Source organism: Helianthus annuus, chromosome 2 (genome assembly GCF_002127325.2).
Source record: "Helianthus annuus cultivar XRQ/B chromosome 2, HanXRQr2.0-SUNRISE, whole genome shotgun sequence".
NCBI classification, from domain to species: domain Eukaryota; kingdom Viridiplantae; phylum Streptophyta; class Magnoliopsida; order Asterales; family Asteraceae; genus Helianthus; species Helianthus annuus.
This window is the reverse complement of record NC_035434.2, coordinates 136,053,769-136,076,127: the sequence shown is the minus strand read 5'-3', so window position 1 is coordinate 136,076,127 and position 22,359 is coordinate 136,053,769. Positions and strand designations below refer to the sequence as shown.

Below are 22,359 nucleotides of genomic sequence, written 5' to 3'. Positions count from 1 at the left end.
ATTTAACTTTCCCACACATCTTTTTAATTATTTTCACTAAACTCATAATAAACACTTGCAAATTTATTTATAATTTAAATGTTACCTCATGGGCGACCTTGGAGCGAGCACTTCTTCGAACGAGCCATCGGTTTGAGTTCAAGCATCGCGTTTAACGCTCGAATCCCTCAAACCTTGGCTCTGATACCAACTTGTAGCGTCCGCTTTTCGATAATGTTAGATTACTTACAAAAGCAAGATTTTTCGGACATCGAAATACCAATTTTGACACATAATAGAAATTTTTACAAAATTTGGGCATGATCCGTTTGTAAAACGGACATACCCCCTGTTTTGACATAATAGACGACATTTACATACGACCCTTTTTACATTAAATCATCCCAAACAAAAACAACAAGTTTTCAAATCTAAAACTTTTAACAAGGTTTAACAAGTAACAAAACATGGACCCAAAAGCATGCATATAAATTTACGGAAGCGCTTGGTATAATAAGGCTTGAACATGTGCTCGCTCCATATCTCCAAATCGCCTATAGAGGTGCTTTACCTACACTAACATTCAAAATTTAAAAAGGTTAGTTATCACCATAGTAAATCATAACCTTTCGTTTTAGCTTTATCTATACAAAACATTCTTACTTTTACGCATTCAACAACCCCAAAAGTTGGGTTAGGCATAAACACTCTCATCGAGAATTAAGCATACACATTCAACCCGTTTAATTGGGTTTTGCATAAACACTCTCGTAGAGAGTTGAGCATACACATTCGACCCGTTTAATTGGGTTTATTGGCTTTCAACATTACTCTTTCTTCTATCCGTAAAACGGATTATAACTCTCATCTTTATTATAGCATTCAAGCTATCCGTTAGAACGGATGGCGTTCATCTTTTACTTGACACGATTGAATTTCAATCGATCAAAATGGATAGCTTAACATCACTTTCGATAACATACCCAAATCCACAAGGGATTTGTCGCTTACTTACTACTTGTCGCATTTGTTATACAAGGATAATTTTACATCAAATTTTATATAAATAGAAAATATAACAAGGACTCGTATGCAACGAAACATACCTCGATCTTGCGCTCCTTCCGTTTTCTTGGTGCTTGTACCTTCTTCCTTTATGCCTACATTAGAACATTCATTCACTTCATTTAGTTTGTGGTTTCGTTATACTATTTCCACATACATTCTTCTTTTAGGCATTTCATCGAACACTTGGTAAGCATCATATATAAGGTACAAGGTACAAGTTTATTAAGCATGTTCCTACTAGCTCATCACAACACAAGAATCACCTTCCTCTAAATTCATATAATTTCCATCCTAAAATCAGTTTATCTAGCATTCGAGCATCACAACAATTTCACATATCAACTAACACATGATCATAATCCTTATGAATTTCCTATTAGTAACATAATCTTTACAAAGTGGGTTTTCACTACACTTTTCATAGAACATAAATTCAAGCATGATTCTTGTTCTAAAAAGCAATCTTAACTCAGATTTATTACAATTGATACAAGGAATCGAGATTGGGTTTTACCCCTTATTCAACAATTCACAATTTCAGAAAATTAAACTTACCACTTCACTAATTAGGGTTAGATTTTCGCAAAAAGGGGCTCATGCATCGAATTTTCTTGAGATTTAAGCTTCAATTTCTTGATTTCTTGAGTTTAGGGTTATTCACCCTCTTCCCTGCCCTTGTTCGATCGACCCCAACACCAGACATGGGTGTTTTCTTTTTCATTTACTAATTAAATCCCCTTTTTGTTTATTAATTGCACTTTAGTCCCTCCTACTTTGAGAAAGTGTTTTAAGTTAGGCTTTACCACTTAATTAGCTACCATTTAGTCGTGTTTCATTAACCAAGTTACATTCTTTATTTATTTTGTATATTTATTATCTTACTAACATTTTTGGGGCGTTACAGCAGGCGTTATTTGGCATTATTTTTGAAAAAAAATTAGTTCAGCATTTTTAAAACAACGCTCAAGGAACCATGCAAGCATGTTGACTAGCCAATGGGAGGGGTGCACTTGTAGTTTCCTTTTTTTTTAACCTCCTCTTAATAAAAAAATAATTGTTTAATAATTGGAAGGGGCGTTATTGGAATAATGCCCCACTACGCCACTTTTGGAATAATGCTCCATGCTGACTGGACTGCCACGTGTCGAATAATGCCTCATGATGGAGGCATTATTTTGTTTAACCACTACACATGGTCAAGCTTGAAGAAAGTAACATGTGTTTAGATTCCAGTGCAGTAGTTAAAATCCGTGTATTGTTTTTATATGTTCTGTACCTATTAAACTGAATTGGTTAGTATGTTTTGTAAACTTTCTTCGGATGCCTAACCATGTCGATGTGTTCATTGCAGCAACATTTTAGTTTCTTTTTCAATCTTGAAATATACAAGTGAAATTCCCAAAACCCTCAATGTATATGATTTCTTCAACGTGTATATTTTTAAATCTACTTCTAAATATATTTTTTTCTCTATCTATTTTTCTTTTCTTTTCCTTTGGTAAATTTACGTTACTACCCTTTTTGACGTGTATATTTTTATCTACGTCTATATATATTTTTTTCTCTAGATCATGTTATGATATCAAACCGTGAATGATACCTAGAAAGATTTGGTTTAGCGCGCCGTAACGTGCGCTTCATATAAAACTAGTTAAATTTAAAAGTTCTCAAAATTGGAGGGGGCCCAAAAAACATGTATTGGGCCGGTTATGAGCCCACCATGCTTCCAAAAGTCTCGATTTGGAGAGGATGGATCTGCCCAAGGCTTTGTTCCTACCTTGTATCTAGTATAGTATCTCGCTGTTTTGTACGTTAGTGATCATTAAATTGTCCTGTCTTGCCTTTATATTTTGGGTTTGTGTTTGGGTTAATACCTAAACGTTTTTCATATATAAAACCTTAAAAATTTTAAAATTTAAATTATTGGTGTAATAACATTTCGTATTAGTTATTTATAAAAAAAAAAAAAAAGTTAGATAAAGAAAGAGGGTTTCATCCACTTGTATAAGAATCACTTGTTACCAAAGCAATCTCACAAGCTCAAAAAAACTAACGTAAGGGGCCTAAGTTTGTTATGTTTGCGATTAATGCAAGTACCAAGGTGTCAATCAACTCCACATCATTTTCATACATACGACCGACATGAAACTCCAAATTTTGGTCCACTTATAAGTTTGTAACCACGAGAAATTTATAAGGCTATGCGGTATGGTGATGGTCCTTCCTTGGAGGATGATTCGCCACGTAGGCGTCACGTAGATTGGGTGTGAGGATGGGACAAAGAGGATGAATGTGAGAAAATGGGGGATGAACCTAAAATGTATATATACAAGCTGTATGTATAGGTGTGTGAGAGAGGGGTAGGGGCGTCGCCATCGTCCCTTTGAGAACGGTCAGGACGCCGGCTGGGGGGGGGGGGGAGGGACGGCGGCGTCGGAGCAGGACTTGAGGGGGACGAACCCCATACCGTGCGGCCTAATACACTCCTCTTAATGTTTGGCATGTATAATTGGATCCTCTTAATGTTTGGCATGTATAATTGGAGTTATAAAGAGGGTATGATGATAGTTACATAACTGTTTCATGTATCATAGTTAAGGATTAGGATCAAATACAAAGGATCCTAATTGTAAGAAGTGTAAGAAGGATTTATAGAGTGACAAGTGTCCAATAACCTAAAAAAACCCACTACACAAAAAAACCCCACTACAAAAAAAAAAAAAAAAAAAAAAAACTTTTAACATCCACCACCACCAAAAACCTAAACCCCCCCCCCCCCACATCACCCACCCTAAAAAAAATATATATATTTTTTTTTTGCCGAGGGGGTGGGGGTTTAGGTTTTTGGGTGGGGGTGGGGGTGGGTGTTTAGTTTTTTTTAGATTTTTTTTTTTAGGTTTTTGCGGGGTGGGGGGGGGGTTAGGTTTTTGGGGGTGGGGTGGGGTGGGGGGGGGGGGTTAGGTTTTTTTAGGTTTTTTTTTTTGGGGGGGGGGTGGGGTGGGGGGGGGGGGTTTAGGTTTTTTGGGGGTTTTTTGGTGAGGTATAGTTTTTTTTTTGTTTTTTTGCCGGGTGGGGGGGGGGGGGGTTAGGTTTTTTGGGTGGTGGTGGGGTGGGGTGGGGGTGGGTGTTTAGGTTTTTGGTGGTGATGTAGTGGGTTTAGTTTTAGGTTATTGGACACTTTTCACTCTATAAATCCTTCTTACACTTCTTACAATTAGAAGCCTTTGTAGAATAACTTGACCCTCATAGTTAAAGCAAAATATATAATGTTTATACGTCTTTTTTGTAGTTCTCTAACTAAAGTTAGTTTGTGTATTAAACTGGCTATATATTATTACTAATATTATCGAATAGAACTTAGGTCGAACTGTTATCGTGCTCGAGTCTTATGTTGTTGGGGACGTGGGCATACTTATGGGGCGTTTGGTTCGCGGAATGATTTGGAATTGGAATTGGAATTTGTATAGGAATTAGAATTTGAAGGAAATTGGATTTGGAATTGGAATTGGAAATTGTTGGAATTGGAATCTTAATTCCATTTTGTTGTGTTTGGTTGTCAAACGGCACCCACAACCATCAATTCGGGTCGAAACGGTTCGGGTCTAAACGGTTCGTGTTCGAAACGGTTCGCGTCGAAACGGTACGAGTCGAAACGGTCGAAGATTACAATGAATTTACTTTAATTCCTTCACATATAGGAAGGATTTTGAATTTCTTTAGTTAAAGGAATTTGAAGGAATTCATGCCTAATTCCAATTCCAATTCCATTGTCAACCAAACACATGAAGATTGGAATTGGGATTCCAATTCCATAAAATTCTGTGAACCAAACATCTTAAGAGATGGAATTCAAATTCCAATTCTCCTAAATTCCATTGAATTCCTGCGAACCAAACACCCCTTATATTCGAACGTTTTCTTTTCTGCAACCTAGTAGACGAATTGTTTTGGTAAACTCGTAAGCCTTAGCCCAAATATGTGTTTTATAACTGGCCCAATATGTAGGTCTTCATTTAGTTGGCCTGTTAAAATTATTTACCCTTTCTACTTTTAGGTAAAGGAATTTATTTTTTATCCATATGAGTAAGGTTAGACAAACAGACACATTGGGTGACGTAACGGGTCAAAGTGAGATCGTGCCAAAATGGGTCGTTGAAAAAAGCATCAATTTGGATTGGGACAATTGGAGTTGTGTACACCATGTTAGATTAAATATATTATGTTTAATATTTAATCTAGTAGCCATTATAATCATTTACATTATATAGATCAAAATATATAATAACCTATTAAATAATTAGTTGGTAATTGTTGATAGACCATATTACCCTTATTAACTAATTAGGTTTCCTCTTGGGTGCTTATATAAGGAGAATTATGTAGAGATCATAAGGTTACACAGTTACACACTTAGACATAACCTATTAGTCATAACATCATCATCATCGACCTCCTCTCCTATAGCCAATACCCTTTTCGGTTTAATCAGTCACCATCATCAGTTAGCACCCTAAGGAGGAACCAGATCACACTGACAACTATGTCGAACTCGATGGCATCATCTATTACTGGATTCTCCACTGCACTGTCTGCTGTAACAGGTATGTTTTCATGTTTTCCATTATGAATAAACAGAACTGATTCAACATGTGGTATCAGAGCATATGTTGATTAGTCGGTTCTGTTTTCGTATCCATCAATTCTGGGATTGAAATCTGGAAAACGGAATTTTTGATAACTTAATAAACCTAACAGCCGGTTTCGAGTCATAAAGATCCACTCGAGATCTCTGTTTCGAGGAAAAGAATTTGTTTTAAATGTCTCGAAATCAAAACGTATAAACTTATATCCAAAATCTGTTTTAGAAAAGCCTTAAAATTCAGGTTTCGGGTTCCAGAATTTACGTTTTATTTTTTTAGGGTTCATCATGTTCTTAGGAAAATTCGAAAATCCCGTTATGTTTTGGAATGTAATTAGGATTGATGAGTGTTTTTTTCCTGTTTGATCCAATTTAATCGGTTAAGTTTATTCGAAAACTGTTAAAAGATATACAGTTATAATTTTTGAAATATTTTTTGATATAATTAGATCATCTTAAAACAGGAAACCATATCTCATAATCCCTTAGAATTCGAATTTTCAGTTATGTTTTCACATTTACAGCTGTTAACATGAAGTTTCGAGATCCCTTCTAACGAACCGAGACCAAGATCTCGACTCGAGACCACAAGGTCTCGACTCGAAATCATAAGTGTTCTCAAAGGTTTACAACTCGAGACAACGATTTCGACTCGAGATCATAAGGTCTCGACTCGAGAACACTAAGGTTTCGACTGAGGGCTTCAATCTTCACAACTCGAGACCATGGTTGCGGCTCGAGACCTCATAAGGAGTCGAGATCTCATAACTCACAGCAGTCGAGACCATGATTACGACTCGAGACACTGAGGTTGCGACTCGAGACCTTAATGAGTCGAGACCTCATAATGATGAGTCGAGACTTGACTCGAGATCTCACTCGAGACCTCATAACTGAGTCGAGATCTCACTCGAAACCTCATTATTTTAGGTTGTTTAATGTGAGCTAAGATCCGCGCTAACAGGTGGTTTGCTATTAAATAATTGGTTTTTGTAATTACTTAGTTAATTAATCAAAATCAGATAATGTTTTACAAAACCAAAATGGCTTAACTTGAATGAGCTTTTGATGTATCGTTTCTGGCCAAAGCTGATTTAATACATCTACTTATCATTCAAGTATTACGAAAGCTATGTTAAGTGTGCATCATAAACATGAATGTCTTAATATCTAGCCAAAGCTGTCACAACCCCCGGTCCCTAGTTCCCGGGAACGGGCGGCCGTGAGCCAGTTTCGGTGGTATCACATTTATTTATCCAATTTGGCAGCGGAAATTTTCATCAGGACCGTAGTTAGGAAATATTTAATCAGAGTAAACCACCATGTTTTATAACATTAAACATTTGGGTAAAACCCCAGTTTTCAATACACACATTTCATAGGAATAAATCCTATTTATTTAATAAAAACATCCATTTTATTCTTAGGTAACTTTATTGCCACTTTTTCAAGCCTCCAGTGCTGTCCAGCTGGCTTCTATTTGGCTTTCACATTTTGTTACCTGAAACGCGTTTTAAAAACATTTTTGTCAGTGGGAAATACTGGTGAGTGAATCCCAGTTTAATCAAGTTTAAATAAAATTCACAGTGAACAGTATTGAGGGCGATCCCGCAATTACATTTGTTTCCAAGTTATATCAATTATCACCCGTTGGTACTGTCGACACCCGACTTGTGGAAATGTTACTCCTTAACCAGGTTGTAACCAATTTTGTATACAAAACCCCAACATACCCACGATAATTGTATTCTTACAAATACTCAATAACTGTCATTCACATATTTAAGGTTTTGTAAAAATAGTTAACAAAAAGAGGATTACTCACAAAAATGAGCACATAAAAAGAAGGATCACTCACATTGCTGTTTTAGGTTATTCTTTAGGGTTTCCTGGTGAATATCTATAATTTACACAAATGCACGTGTGTTAGTATAATAACCCATTTTAACATTAGTAATACCCTCCCCGAGACGGCATTCCAACGACTACGTCGGGCAGAACCACGACAGCCGTTACGGAACCCTAGATCAATCGGGCAGCGTATCTAATACGTCTCCAGGGGTTATAATACTTACATCGTAGCAGAACCTCGCTATTTTAGGGGGTATAATGCCCGGGTATAGTAACGCCACTACAGAAAATTAAGAAAGAAAGAAAGATTTTGAACGACGGACTGAAGGCCCGATGCATGCTATTTATAGGGCTGAATTCGGACTTCCTCGCGGCCCGCGTGAAGTAAGGCTAAACCTTACGCGGCCCGCGTCAACATGCGGTCAACGTATAGCTTGGTCCGGTCATCTACTAGGTTCGACACGATGCTGACACGTGTCATCACCTGGCTGTGCCACATTCCAGGTCGCTCGCGGCCCGCATAAACTTAAACGAATACGTACGCGGCCCGCATGAACTTAAGATTTCAGCGGAGTCCATTTACCTATTAATGCGGCCCGCCTTAGGTTGAGGTGAGGCCTTACGCGGCCCGCCTCAGCTTAATAATTATTGTTTTTAATTTATTTTATATATTATATTCTAATTTGGGCTCGGTCTTCACATACGGGGTGCATATAAAGACATATTGATATATTTAAAGATATATTAGGGTGTCAGAAATATTATGAGGGTGTCGGTTTTACTGAGGGTTGTTATATCCTCCCCACCTTGTTTTAGAGCTCGTCCTCGAGATCTACTGGAACAAGTGTGGATATTTCTTTTGCATTTCTGATTCAAGTTCCCATGTGTATTCAGGTCCTCTTTTGGAGTCCCACTTTACTTTGACCAGAACTAATCTCTTATGCTTGAGATTCTTAATTTTTCTATCTTCAATCTGTAGAGGCTTCTCTACAAATTTGAGTTGTTCATTAACCTCTATATCTTTGAGAGGTACTACGAGTGATTCATCAGTTAGGCACTTTTTGAGATTAGATACATGAAATACATTATGTATTCCTGCCATTTCCTCTGGCAGTTGTAGCTGATAGGCTACAGGTCCTACTCTTTTAAGAATTTTGAAAGGTCCAATATACCTGGGACTAAGCTTTCCTCTCTTGATGAATCTTACCACTCCTTTCCAAGGAGAGACTTTTAATAATACTTTATCTTCTACTTGAAATTCTAATGGTTTGCGTCTGTTATCGGCATAGCTCTTTTGTCGATCACATGCTGTTTTCAGTCGTTCCTTGACTTGAATGATTTTATCAGTTGTTTCCTGTACTATCTCGGGTCCAGATAATTGGTTTTCCCCAATTTCTGCCCAACAGACTGGGGTTCTGCACTTTCGTCCATAAAGTGCTTCGAATGGTGCAGCATTGATACTTGTGTGATAACTGTTATTATAAGAAAATTCTATTAAAGGTAAGTGTTCGTCCCAATTACCTCCAAAATCAATTACACAAGCTCTAAGCATGTCCTCCATTGTCTGAATTGTTCTTTCGCTTTGCCCGTCTGTTTGAGGATGATATGCTGTGCTTAGATTTAACCTGGTTCCCATTGCTTTTTGGAAACTTGACCAAAAATGAGAAGTAAAACGGCTATCTCTATCGGAAACAATTGATAAAGGAATGCCATGTAAAGAAACGATTTCATTTACATACAATTTGGCTAATTGTTCCATACTAAAGGTTTCCTTCATTGGTAAGAAATGAGCTGACTTGGTTAACCTATCTACAATCACCCAGATTGTATCATTACCTTTCCTTGTTTTAGGCAATTTGGTAACAAAATGCATTGTTATCAATTCCCATTTCCAAACTGGTATTTCTAATTGTTGTAACAAACCTGAGGGTTTCTGATGTTCAGCTTTAACTTGTAAGCAAGTTAAACATTTAGAAACATAAGCTGCTACATCCTTTTTCATTCCTATCCACCAGAAATTTTTCCTTAAATCCTGGTACATTTTATCACTTCCTGGATGCATCGTATATTTAGACTTATGAGCTTCTTCTAATATACCGTGACGTAAATTTCCTAATTTAGGTATCCACATTCTCTTTTTATGGAACCTCCAAATTCCATCTGTTCCTTGTTCTAATTCCTTAATCATTCCTTTTAATTTTTCAGTATCCTCCTTGATTACTGATTCTTTTGCTTTTCTAATCTGATTGTTTAAATCTACTTGTAGATTTAATTTAAGAGAACGTACCCTTTTTGGCTTTTCGTGATATTTTCGACTTAAAGCATCAGCCACTACATTGGCTTTTCCTGCATGATACTGGATATCACAATCATAATCACTAAGTAACTCCATCCATCGTCTCTGTCTCATATTCAACTCTTTTTTCCCGAAGACATATCTTAAACTCTTATGATCTGTGAATATGGTAAACTTACTACCATAAAGATAATGTCTCCAAATCTTAAGGGCAAAAATTATGGCTCCTAATTCCAAATCATGGGTTGAATAATTTTCTTCATGGCTCTTAAGCTGTCTAGATGCATAAGCTATAACCTTTTGACGTTGCATTAATACGCATCCATAACCTAACTTAGAAGCGTCACAAAAGACTACAAAGTCTTCAGTTCCTTCTGGTAACGCTAGTATGGGTGTATGGATTAATCTTTGCTTAAGGATTCTAAAGGCTTCTTCTTGTTTTGGTCCCCATTCAAACTTAACAGATTTACAGGTTAACTTAGTTAAAGGAATGGCTATTCTAGAAAAATCTCGGATAAATCTTCTATAATAACCGGCCAATCCTAAGAAACTTCTAACTTCAGTTGATGACTCTGGGGTTTTCCATTTGGTAATTGCCTCGATTTTTGTTGGATCTACATGAATTCCTTCATGGTTAACTAAATGTCCGAGAAATTGTACTTGTTCTAACCAAAACTCACATTTTGAAAATTTAGCATAAAGCTTTTCCTTTCTCAATAAACTTAAAAGTAAGTGCAAGTGCTTTGCATGCTCCTCTTTACTTTTAGAGTAAATTAGAATATCATCTATGAAAACAATTATGAATTTATCCAAATATGGCTTACATATTCGGTTCATCATGTCCATAAATGCGGCTGGGGCATTGGTTAAACCAAATGGCATGACAGTAAATTCATAATGACTATACCTTGTTCTGAATGCGGTTTTAGGAATGTCCTCTTCCTGTACCTTTAGTTGATGATATCCTGATCTTAAATCGATTTTCGAGAAAAATCGAGCTCCTTGAAGTTGATCAAACAAATAATCGATTCTCGGTAATGGATACTGATGTGTGTAAAATGCAACATATAAAACACATCAATTAAGGCATAAAACTAACCCTTTTTTAGTACTAATGTTGGAAAAAGAGTGTTTTTGTCTTCCTTTTGTATTTTCAGGATGAAATGAGCTCAAAATCACAAAAGAAGCAAAAAGACCACTAATTCTACCATAAATACAAGAAAAGGAACAAAAGTAGACTGCCCGGACCCTCAACGGCACCCCCCAAAGCAAAAAGGAAGAAACAGAGTCTGAACACGCCCCGTGTCCAGCGAACACGGGGGCGTGCCCAGGAAGCAGCAGAAAAGACAAACCAGTAGAAGCTTCCATTGCCCACCACGGGGCCGTGTCCAGCGAGCACGGGGGCGTGGTGAAAGTACAGCAGGCGCATTAATTGTAATTCGCAATTACAATTAATGAGGAGAGAGAGTGTCAGGCGGGCACGGGGCCGTGTCCAGCCTTCTGTTCAGCCTATAAATAGAGGAGCTTGGCTTCATTCTCTCTCATCCCTTGGCACACCACCTCTCTCACACTTCATCCACCACCCACCACCACCATAACACCATCATCCACCACCATCATCCATTGTCCATCATAGAGTGTGTGAGTCGTCTCGGGATCCAAGATTGATCGTAAGAGTTCTTGACAATCAAGGCCATGTTTGCCTAAGTCTCTTACATCACTTGGTGAAGACAAGTGTTTAGTATAATACTTTTTATTTTTAGTCTTTTGCACTTTTTATTTGGTTTTGTATTAATGACTTTAATAACTAGTTACTTATGTTGAAGGTGATCTTTCCTTATCGTTTGTCCGTGGTGTCTTGGCGTTATTTTACTGTCTATATAAAATAAAAGATTTTCACCATTCATATCTCCACGGTCTATATGGAGGTATGTTGGCTACCTGGTCGGGGGTTAAGGGAACGGTTTGGTAAGGGTCTTGCCCTTGTTCAGCGTTTAGAGGTCCTGCTTGGGACCTGGGTCAAATTTAGTAGGATCTCCTTCAATGCCCATAGGTATTGGATGGCGGGGATCCAAACTCTTTGACCCCCTCATAAGCTAACTACTATTAATACTATAACCCGGCTATTTAGGGCTGTATCCCTGCTGACTCAGACTACTTAGCCGAGGGTAACGTCACCGCCAAAAGCGGGGCCTACCATAATTTGCATTAATAACTTAATTCATTATCTTCCAATAATCCGACCCTTTAGGATTGTATCCTTGCTGACTCAAACTACTGGGTTGAGGGTAACGTCACCTTCAAAAGAGGGGCCTACCACAATAACTAAGATAATCTCTTAAACAAGTGCAAAAGTGCGAAAATAATCAAAGGTTATACTAATACACGTGTCGGATCCAAGTGATTCATCTTGTCTATCTGTTTTTATTTTATTTAGTTAGTTTTTATTTTTCTTAGGTTAAAACATTTTTCTAACTTTTTGATTCGATTAGACGTTGAGGATAAACCGGTATTAAAAGCTCTTGTGTCCTTGGACGACCTCGGTATCTTACCAACACTATACTACGTCCACGATGGGTGCACTTGCCCATATGTGTGTTTAGTGTTAGTAAATATCGTGTTTTATAAATTTAAAACTTGGCTAAAAGTGTAAAAAGGGCTTAAATATACATCAAAATTATATACACACTGACACGCATCAAGTTTTTGGCGCCGTTGCCGGGGACACAAGGATTTTAAGAAAGTTAGGAATCAACGGCCTAATCATATTTTTATTTTTCTTTAATTTTTTAGGATTTTTTCTTAGATTTTTAGCTTCTGCAGAGCTCAACACGGGGCCGTGCCTGCTGAACACGCCCCGTGCTCAATCATTGGAACTGGCAATCCTGTTTTAAGTCAGACAGTAGGCTGAACACGGGGCCGTGTTCACTCAACACGCCCCCGTGCCCAAGATTCAGTTACTGAAAACAGAACCGTTAGATCCCGGCGGTTGGTAATTTCTGACACAAACATGAGTGATAGTAATTCTTTTTACTTTCGGCACTCTTATGGTTTGTGGTGTCGAATATGTGGAGGCGAACATGAGGAATTAAAATGTTTTTTCCTCACTTATAGGCCCCACTATATAGACCCACCGATTCCTTGTAACCTTAAGAGGGGCGAAAGTAAAAATAAGCACTATTTCTCCCTCGAATGCGCCCAGCCAGATATTCTAGGAGAAATGCTCCTTGACGAGCTATTTCAACTAGAAGAACTACTTCTTAATTGGTCAAAAGAACTTAGGAAGGATTTTTTAGATCCATCCCAAGATGATGACCATGAGGAAATGTTGGAACCGCATTCCGACAACCTCGTTGCTCCCGAAAATACCTTCTTACCTAGAAAAGACGCGGACGATAGTCGTCCCTGTGTCGATTGTGCCGTGAAGGACTCCCCATCGACTTCGTTCGATGCATACATAGACCTGAGCGATTCGGCATACACCTTCTTTAACGAGAGCCCGGGAAAGGGTTGGACTTGTCCACCTAGAATGAAAATAGGAATTACCCTCACCGACAACCTCTTGCGTTCTCGCCTTAGTATAGGACAATTAAGGTATCTTAGGCACTATGGGGTTGTTCCAACAAGTCAAGAGCCACCCGATATAGATTAGCTCCTTAGTAAGAAACAAAACTCCATAAAACAGCCTACCGACACGGGGCCGTGCCCGGTCAACACGCCCCCGTGTTCATTCAGAAGATTCTCTGCTGATTCTGTCAGAATACGGACAAAATGTGTCAGGATTTTCTCTGCACACGGGGCCGTGTCCAGCGGACACGGGGCCGTGTCCAGTGTGCTGTCGTTTTCTTTAAATGCAGCCTGAATTCTGCTCATTTTTGACCACTTCACCAAGCAGAGATTCCTGGGATCTTCACATATACCATCCTAGGTAAGTGCTAAAAGAAGGTTCCTAAGGACCATCTTGTCTTTTCCACTTTTGTTCATTTCTCCTTCTTCCAAAAATTTTTCAAACCTTACCTTCATGGAAGCTTGGAAACCCATGATTCCAACCTTCTATGAAAGGTTTGTAGGAATTTTTGCCACGGATTCTTGTCTAAAGTTAGTTCTATAACTTTGTTTTAAATTATCTAAGCTTAAAACACAATAAAAGTGTATTAAAATAATTTAAAAACCTGGAGTCGTTAGGCAAAAATCCTGCAGATAGCTGAACACGGGGCCGTGCTCACTGAGCACGGGGCCGTGTTCGAGGTACTGTTTTGCAAAAGTTTAGTTATCTTCGGATTATTTCGCAGAAAATGGCCAGCAGAAACAGCGGAACATCTTCAAGAAATAACCGAAATGGAAGGAGGTCGTCTACGGCAGAGGATTCCCTAGTAAACTACGTTTACGCTTTGAGGGAAGCCATAGACGAGATGACGGGAGTAGAATAAGCTTTGGTGGATCGTATTAATCATCTGACGGTAGGTTTGGAGGGTTGCCTACGGGAAGTAAATCTCCTGCACCAGAGATTAAACCTTCTCGCTTCCCCGCCTGGTCCCGGTGATAACTCAAAGGGCGTGGAATGTAGTACCCGAGGTTATCATTCCAGCAGAATGGCACGCCATGCACCAAGTACCTCAACCGAGGGTGGTGCAAGGAATCCCGGTGAGCGTTCCTCCTCGAGACACCGAAGAGAATGAGGCTACCTTTTACCTCCCTAGGGAGATAGAAGAATGGCTTTGAATGACAACCAAGGAGCCATCGGCTAAAGAGAGTTACTACATCGGGAAGCTATTCCCGAAATTTTCTTAAATAAGTAGAACTCTTATGATAACCTTATTTATCCCCTAGTTATTTAGCTAACTTAGTGTAATGTCTCCCTATGATTTGCAATGTTATGATGGTTTTTATGATTGATGGTTATTTTGAGAATAAAACACACTCATGGTGGTAATGGATGAAAAAGGGAACGAGAAAAATGGAACCATGCACGAAGAACAGAGCAACCCGACAAAAATCTCCATCACAGAAGGCTCAACACGGGCCGTGCCCAACCAACACGGCCCCGTGCTGAGCCCCTGCAGAAAATCACCCAGTTCAGGTAACTGGACACGGGCCGTGTTCAGCGGACACGCCCCCGTGTCCAGGCTTCTGTTTCAATTCTGTAATTTTTGTTACAGGCACTTGACCACGGGGCCGTGCCCGGTGAACACAGGGCCGTGTTCAGGATGCCAGTAACAAAAATCTTTGCTTTTTAACATACTTTTATATATTCTAATCAACCAAAAATATTATTTTTGGACACATTGAGGACAATGTGTAATTTAAGTGTGGGGGGGATGCTAAAACCTTGAAATTTTGCAAAATCCTAAACACAAGCCTTACACAAAACTCTATTGGAACCGCTAAACACCCCAAATTTTTTCAAAAACTTTTTCAATTTTTTTTATTTAACTTGTCTTAGTTTAAGTTGGGTATAACAAGTTCTAAAAAGGTTATATTTTTACAAGTTTACAACCGATAGCGTCGTGATAAAAAAGGAACCAACATAAGAAAATTATGAAACGGCATAACAAGTCTAGTTTAAAATTCGATTATATATGCTTGGTCACATTAAAAACCCATTCCCACAAAAGTGAGTTTTGAGCCTTTATTGAGCATAAAAATACACATATTTAGATTAAATGCTCATTTTTCGTTTCTTGTGTGAATAGCCGCTCGGTCCTTACAAATCTAGAACTTGCCACGACGATACATTCCCGGTCCTTACCAACTTAAACCCAAGTAAGTAAATGATGGAGGCATTAGGACTAACCATTTTTCTTTCAAAACCATTATTTTTCATTTTTTTTACCTACCCAAAATCCCCCTAGATAGCCCCTTTGAGCCTAAACCTTTCATTTCATTACCCCAAAACCCTTTTTACCCACCAAAAACCTTTTTATTTATTTTTTTTAGTAACAAGTTCGCTTTTTTGTAAACTCATTTTTTTTATGTGACGAAAAAAAAATGATGATGAATTCAAAAACAAACAAAAGCTATAAAAGCTTGTTTGGAGAAATACTTCAAAATAAAAAGTCACTAAAAATAAGGTACTTCACGAAAAACCGACGCTTGTTACGATTTTCGCCCTTTTTACTAACCACTAACCAACCACCCACCTTTAAACCCAAGCCTTCACCCAAAAAGTCCTCTTGATATTTACAAAGGTAAAAAGTTAAAAAGGAGGAGGATTGATTGCTTGGCAAGCCTATGGAAAGACGTAAGTTCCGTGCCGCTCTCGAGTGATTCACTAAAATATACACCTTCGGCCGAGTGTTGAGTGATCTCCCGTGAGGTATGTGAACTTGTATATAAATGGAATTTTAATAAGGCATGCTATGCCCAAATAAGTAATTTATCTTATGAAAAGTTCAAAATAAATCATAACGAATAGGATTGTAAATAAATAAAAATAAAGCCTATAAAAACCTTGGATTCCCGACACTCTAGGACAAGCTAAAAAACTTCTCTTCTACCTATTCCATTTGGGAGTGTAAGCCACATTTAAAGAGTTTTGCTTGAGGACAAGCAAAAGTTCAAGTGTGGGGGTATTTGATGTGTGTAAAATGCAACATATAAAACACATCAATTAAGGCATAAAACTAACCCTTTTTTAGTACTAATGTTGGAAAAAGAGTGTTTTTGTCTTCCTTTTGTATTTTCAGGATGAAATGAGCTCAAAATCACAAAAGAAGCAAAAAGACCACTAATTCTACCATAAATACAAGAAAAGGAACAAAAGTAGACTGCCCGGACCCTCAACGGCACCCCCCAAAGCAAAAAGGAAGAAACAGAGTCTGAACACGCCCCGTGTCCAGCGAACACGGGGGCGTGCCCAGGAAGCAGCAGAAAAGACAAACCAGTAGAAGCTTCCATTGCCCACCACGGGGCCGTGTCCAGCGAGCACGGGGGCGTGGTGAAAGTACAGCAGGCGCATTAATTGTAATTCGCAATTACAATTAATGAGGAGAGAGAGTGTCAGGCGGGCACGGGGCCGTGTCCAGCGGACACGGGGCCGTGTCCAGCCTTCTGTTCAGCCTATAAATAGAGGAGCTTGGCTTCATTCTCTCTCATCCCTTGGCACACCACCTCTCTCACACTTCATCCACCACCCACCACTACCATAACACCATCATCCACCACCATCATCCATTGTCCATCATAGAGTGTGTGAGTCGTCTCGGGATCCAAGATTGATCGTAAGAGTTCTTGACAATCAAGGCCATGTTTGCCTAAGTCTCTTACATCACTTGGTGAAGACAAGTGTTTAGTATAATACTTTTTATTTTTAATCTTTTGCACTTTTTATTTGGTTTTGTATTAATGACTTTAATAACTAGTTACTTATGTTGAAGGTGATCTTTCCTTATCGTTTGTCCGTGGTGTCTTGGCGTTATTTTACTGTCTATATAAAATAAAAGATTTTCACCATTCATATCTCCACGGTCTATATGGAGGTATGTTGGCTACCTGGTCGGGGGTTAAGGGAACGGTTTGGTAAGGGTCTTGCCCTTGTTCAGCGTTTAGAGGTCCTGCTTGGGACCTGGGTCAAATTTAGTAGGATCTCCTTCAATGCCCATAGGTATTGGATGGCGGGGATCCAAACTCTTTGACCCCCTCATAAGCTAACTACTATTAATACTATAACCCGGCTATTTAGGGCTGTATCCCTGCTGACTCAGACTACTTAGCCGAGGGTAACGTCACCGCCAAAAGCGGGGCCTACCATAATTTGCATTAATAACTTAATTCATTATCTTCCAATAATCCGACCCTTTAGGATTGTATCCTTGCTGACTCAAACTACTGGGTTGAGGGTAACGTCACCTTCAAAAGAGGGGCCTACCACAATAACTAAGATAATCTCTTAAACAAGTGCAAAAGTGCGAAAATAATCAAAGGTTATACTAATACACGTGTCGGATCCAAGTGATTCATCTTGTCTATCTGTTTTTATTTTATTTAGTTAGTTTTTATTTTTCTTAGGTTAAAACATTTTTCTAACTTTTTGATTCGATTAGACGTTGAGGATAAACCGGTATTAAAAGCTCTTGTGTCCTTGGACGACCTCGGTATCTTACCAACACTATACTACGTCCACGATGGGTGCACTTGCCCATATGTGTGTTTAGTGTTAGTAAATATCGTGTTTTATAAATTTAAAACTTGGCTAAAAGTGTAAAAAAGGGCTTAAATATACATCAAAATTATATACACACTGACACGCATCAGATACCGATTCTTAATCGTGACTTTGTTCAATTCACGGTAGTCAATGCACATACGCATTGATCCGTCCTTCTTCTTGACAAATAAAATCGGTGCTCCCCATGGCGATGAACTTGGCTGTATAAATCCTTTCTCCAACAATTCATCTAATTGTTTCTTCAGTTCTTGCATTTCAGCGGGTGCCAAACGATAAGGTGCTTTGGCAATCGGTGCTGTCCCTGGTAACAGGTGAATTCTGAATTCAACTTCCCTGTCTGGTGGTAGTCCTGGCAATTCTTCTGGAAAGACATCTGAAAATTGGGACACTACTGGAATGTCTTTTAACTCTTTTCCTTTAGTGTTAGTGATTATAGAAATCAAATACACTATAGATCCTTTCCTTATACAACTTGCAGTTTTTATCACAGAGATGAATTTAGTGGATCTAGATGGCTTATCTCCTTTAATTGTGATCTTTTCACCTCTTGATGATTTTACTTGAATTACCTTTTTATCACATAAAATACTGGCTTTATTGGCTATTAACCAATCCATACCTAACACAACATCAAATCCAGCCAGATTTATTGGGTAAAGGTTTGCAATAAACTTTTGATCAAAAATTTCTATTCTTGCTCCCTACAAGATTTCAGAAATTCTAACGGTTTCTCCATTTGCGGTTTCTACTAAACATTCTTGTGGTAGTTTAGTTAATGATTGATTTAGGAGTTTGCAAAATGAAGTATTAATAAAACTTTGGTTTGCACCAGAGTCAAATAATACTTTCGCAAAAATATGATTAACTAAAAACGTACCAGCAATTACGTCTGGAATCATCCTGGCTTCATCTGCAGTTAAAACGAATGCTCTAGCATTTTTAGTATTCTTGTTGTTTGCAGCTGGAGTCAATTTTGGGCAGTTGGTCTTAATATGACCTTTTTCTCCACAGTTGTAGCACATTCCATTACTGGCTTTTCTTCTGCAATTTTCTTCCTTGTGTCCTGGCGCCTTACAGTAATTGCAGTAAGTAGAGCATCTTCCAGAATGCTTCTTCTTGCAGTTCCTGCAGTATGGTGCAGAGGTAGAACCTATATTTCTACGGTTGGAATTCCCAGAACGGAATTCTTGGGTAAGCCTTTGGGTTAGGTTTCTCCTCTGGTCTTCTTCTCTAGTACGGATTAACTCATCTGTCAAGGTATTGGCTAGTTCTACAACTTCTTCTATAGTTTGGGGTCTAGCTGCCTTGACTACATGTCTAATCTCTCCAATTAATCCCCAGATATAACGGGAGATTAATACCGGTTCAGGTGATGCAAGGGTAGGTACTATCCTAGCATATTCAAAGAATGTGGTAGTGTAACCCTTACTGTCTACCCCGGTCATTCTAAGATTTAGAAACTTATTTGCTATCTGTTCCTTTTCATTGGGAGGGCAGAATTTCCTTTCTACCATATTTTTAAATTCCTCCCATTCCATGTTATAAATCCTATCACTTCCTCTTGACTGGAGGATAGTGTTCCACCATTCTAAGGCTGCGTTTTTAAACAGATTTGAAGCAAACATTATCTTATCTTCTTCAGCACATTTGCTTATTTTTAGAACAGCCTCAGTTTTCTCTATCCAGCGTAAGGCTGCAATGGGTCCTTCATTGCCCGAGAATTCTATTGGTTTACAGGACCAGAATTCTTTGTAAGAACAACCATATGGCATGGTTCTTCTTCTTTTGGGAATGGGCGCTTGAAGTATGGGGCCATTGTTCACGTTGTGTTCCGGTTCACTTGGTCGCTTACTGCTATGCTTACTTTTATTATTCGCTTCTTGAACCGTTTGAATAATAAATGGCATTGCATCTATAATTCCTTGTGCCACTATATGTTGAACGGCACTATTATCCATTTGGTTTCCATTGTTATTGTTGTCCAGATTCTCATTAACCACGTTAATGTTACTTTGGTTATCGTTATTCAGATTGTCCTGATTTTCCTCGCCGGCCATCTGAATTTTAAACAATTACCAAGTATTAATATCTCAATTAATATTTGAATATAGCCAATCACATGACACGCACTTTTAACCAAAAGCGTCGAGCATTGCGACTTTTACTCTATTTATATAGTATGCATCATTACACACTAGTACTGAAATTTAAATTACAATACTGACTGAAATGTAAAGCTACAATACTAATAGTTGGCATCCGTATTGTTTTTTTTTTCTAACACATTCACACATATATTTTATTTTTATTATTATTATTACTACTACTACCGTTTCTGCCATCACCTTCACTGATATGGATTCATCCAAAAATCCATATTACGCTCATCGTATTTCCATACGAGGCGTTCTCCCACCTGTCACATTCGATCACTGCTTTCTAAAATTTCCTCCCCAAAAGTCCTAAGTTCTTGGACATTTTCTGCACTCATTGGGGGTGCAGGTTCTAGGACTGGGTTTGGAAACTGGGGTACGGGTTCCTGATACGGAGGCATAGGGGCCTGGTACGGGTATGGATTCTCTAAAATTTCCCTAACATATGCATCACTAATGTTGTAGGGATCTTGAGGATCTAACCCTGGGTAAGCTCCTAAGTTGGGCATTGGCACATTTTCCTGTATTGGGTTTTGTTGCACGTAATCCCTAACATCGTCCCACCAGGGGTCGTAATTGTTTGGGTCTAGAGGATCTGGTGCAGGTACCCTAGGTATCTCCTCCGGGTTGTAATCAGGCATTTCTATCTGGTTTTCTACTTCCATGGGTTGGTCAGGATTTTGTGGTTGGGGTGCTAGCATTTGTTCCAGGTTTGGGTCAGCAGCAGTGGTTGCTAAAATATGGATATTAGCGATACCCCTATTGAGCATGTCCTGATTATAAGCATCAGTCTCTCTTTTTGCTGCGGCTAACACTCGCTGTTCCTGCAACTTTTTCATTCTTTTCCTACGCTCGTGCGCTCCCCTACTGAACCATCCCCTCTTTTTCTGAGGAAATGGCTCTTCAGACTGAGCCTTAAACACAAAGATTCCTTCTTCTGTGTCAGCAGAATACCCCGAGAGGGCAGGCTGAGAAGAGGAGGTGCCTTCGCTCCTAGGCGAACCAGACAGTTGACGATAGGCGTCAGAAGGTCCTTGGTCGCTCATACTGTAAACTAACAAATAGTCAGATAACATATAGCAAGAAATACAGTTATACACGTATTTCCATAATTTATTTCCTAACACTTTTGAATTTTGATGTCAGCAGAACATTTCTGTGGCTGAATCAGTGGCATAGCTCTGATACCACCTTCTGTCACAACCGCCGGTCCCTAGTTCCCGGGAACGGGCGGCCGTGAGCCAGTTTCGGTGGTATCACATTTATTTATCCAATTTGGCAGCGGAAATTTTCATCAGGACCGTAGTTAGGAAATATTTAATCAGAGTAAACCACCATGTTTTATAACATTAAACATATGGGTAAAACCCCAGTTTTCAATACACACATTTCATAGGAATAAATCCTATTTATTTAATAAAAACATCCATTTTATTCTTAGGTAACTTTATTGCCACTTTTCCAAGCCCCCAGTGCTGTCCAGCTGGCTTCTATTTGGCTTTCACATTTTGTTACCTGAAACGCGTTTTAAAAACATTTTTGTCAGTGGGAAATACTGGTGAGTGAATCCCAGTTTAATCAAGTTTAAATAAAATTCACAGTGAACAGTATTGAGGGCGATCCCGCAATTACATTTGTTTCCAAGTTATATCAATTATCACCCGTTGGTAGTGTCGACACCCGACTTGTGGAAATGTTACTCCTTAACCAGGTTGTAACCAATTTTGTATACAAAACCCCAACATACCCACGATAATTGTATTCTTACAAATACTCAATAACTGTCATTCGCATGGAAAGGTATTTAAGGTTTTGTAAAAACAGTTAACAAAAAGAGGATTACTCACAAAAATGAGCACATAAAAAGAAGGATCACTCACATTGCTGTTTTAGGTTATTCTTTAGGGTTTCCTGGTGAATATCTATAATTTACACAAATGCACGTGTGTTAGTATAATAACCCATTTTAACATTAGTAATACCCTCCCCGAGACGGCATTCCAACGACTACGTCGGGCAGAACCACGACAGCCGGTACGGAACCCTAGATCAATCGGGCAGCGTATCTAATACGTCTCCAGGGGTTATAATACTTACATCGTAGCAGAACCTCGCTATTTTAGGGGGTATAATGCCCGGGTATAGTAACGCCACTACAGAAAATTAAGAAAGAAAGAAAGATTTTGAACGACGGACTGAAGGCCCG

At 38.7% G+C, this 22,359-nt stretch overlaps 1 long non-coding RNA gene across 1 annotated transcript; it reads right to left on the bottom strand.

Moving 5' to 3' along the window:
• Positions 1–286: 286 nt before the first annotated feature.
• On the bottom strand, positions 287–1,304 carry LOC110871281. The gene is made up of 2 exons (XR_002553616.1): positions 1,086–1,304; positions 287–550 (listed from the first exon to the last, which is right to left on the bottom strand). It is a non-coding gene; the product is annotated as an uncharacterized LOC110871281 (long non-coding RNA).
• Between the last annotated feature and the right edge of the window lie 21,055 nt (positions 1,305–22,359).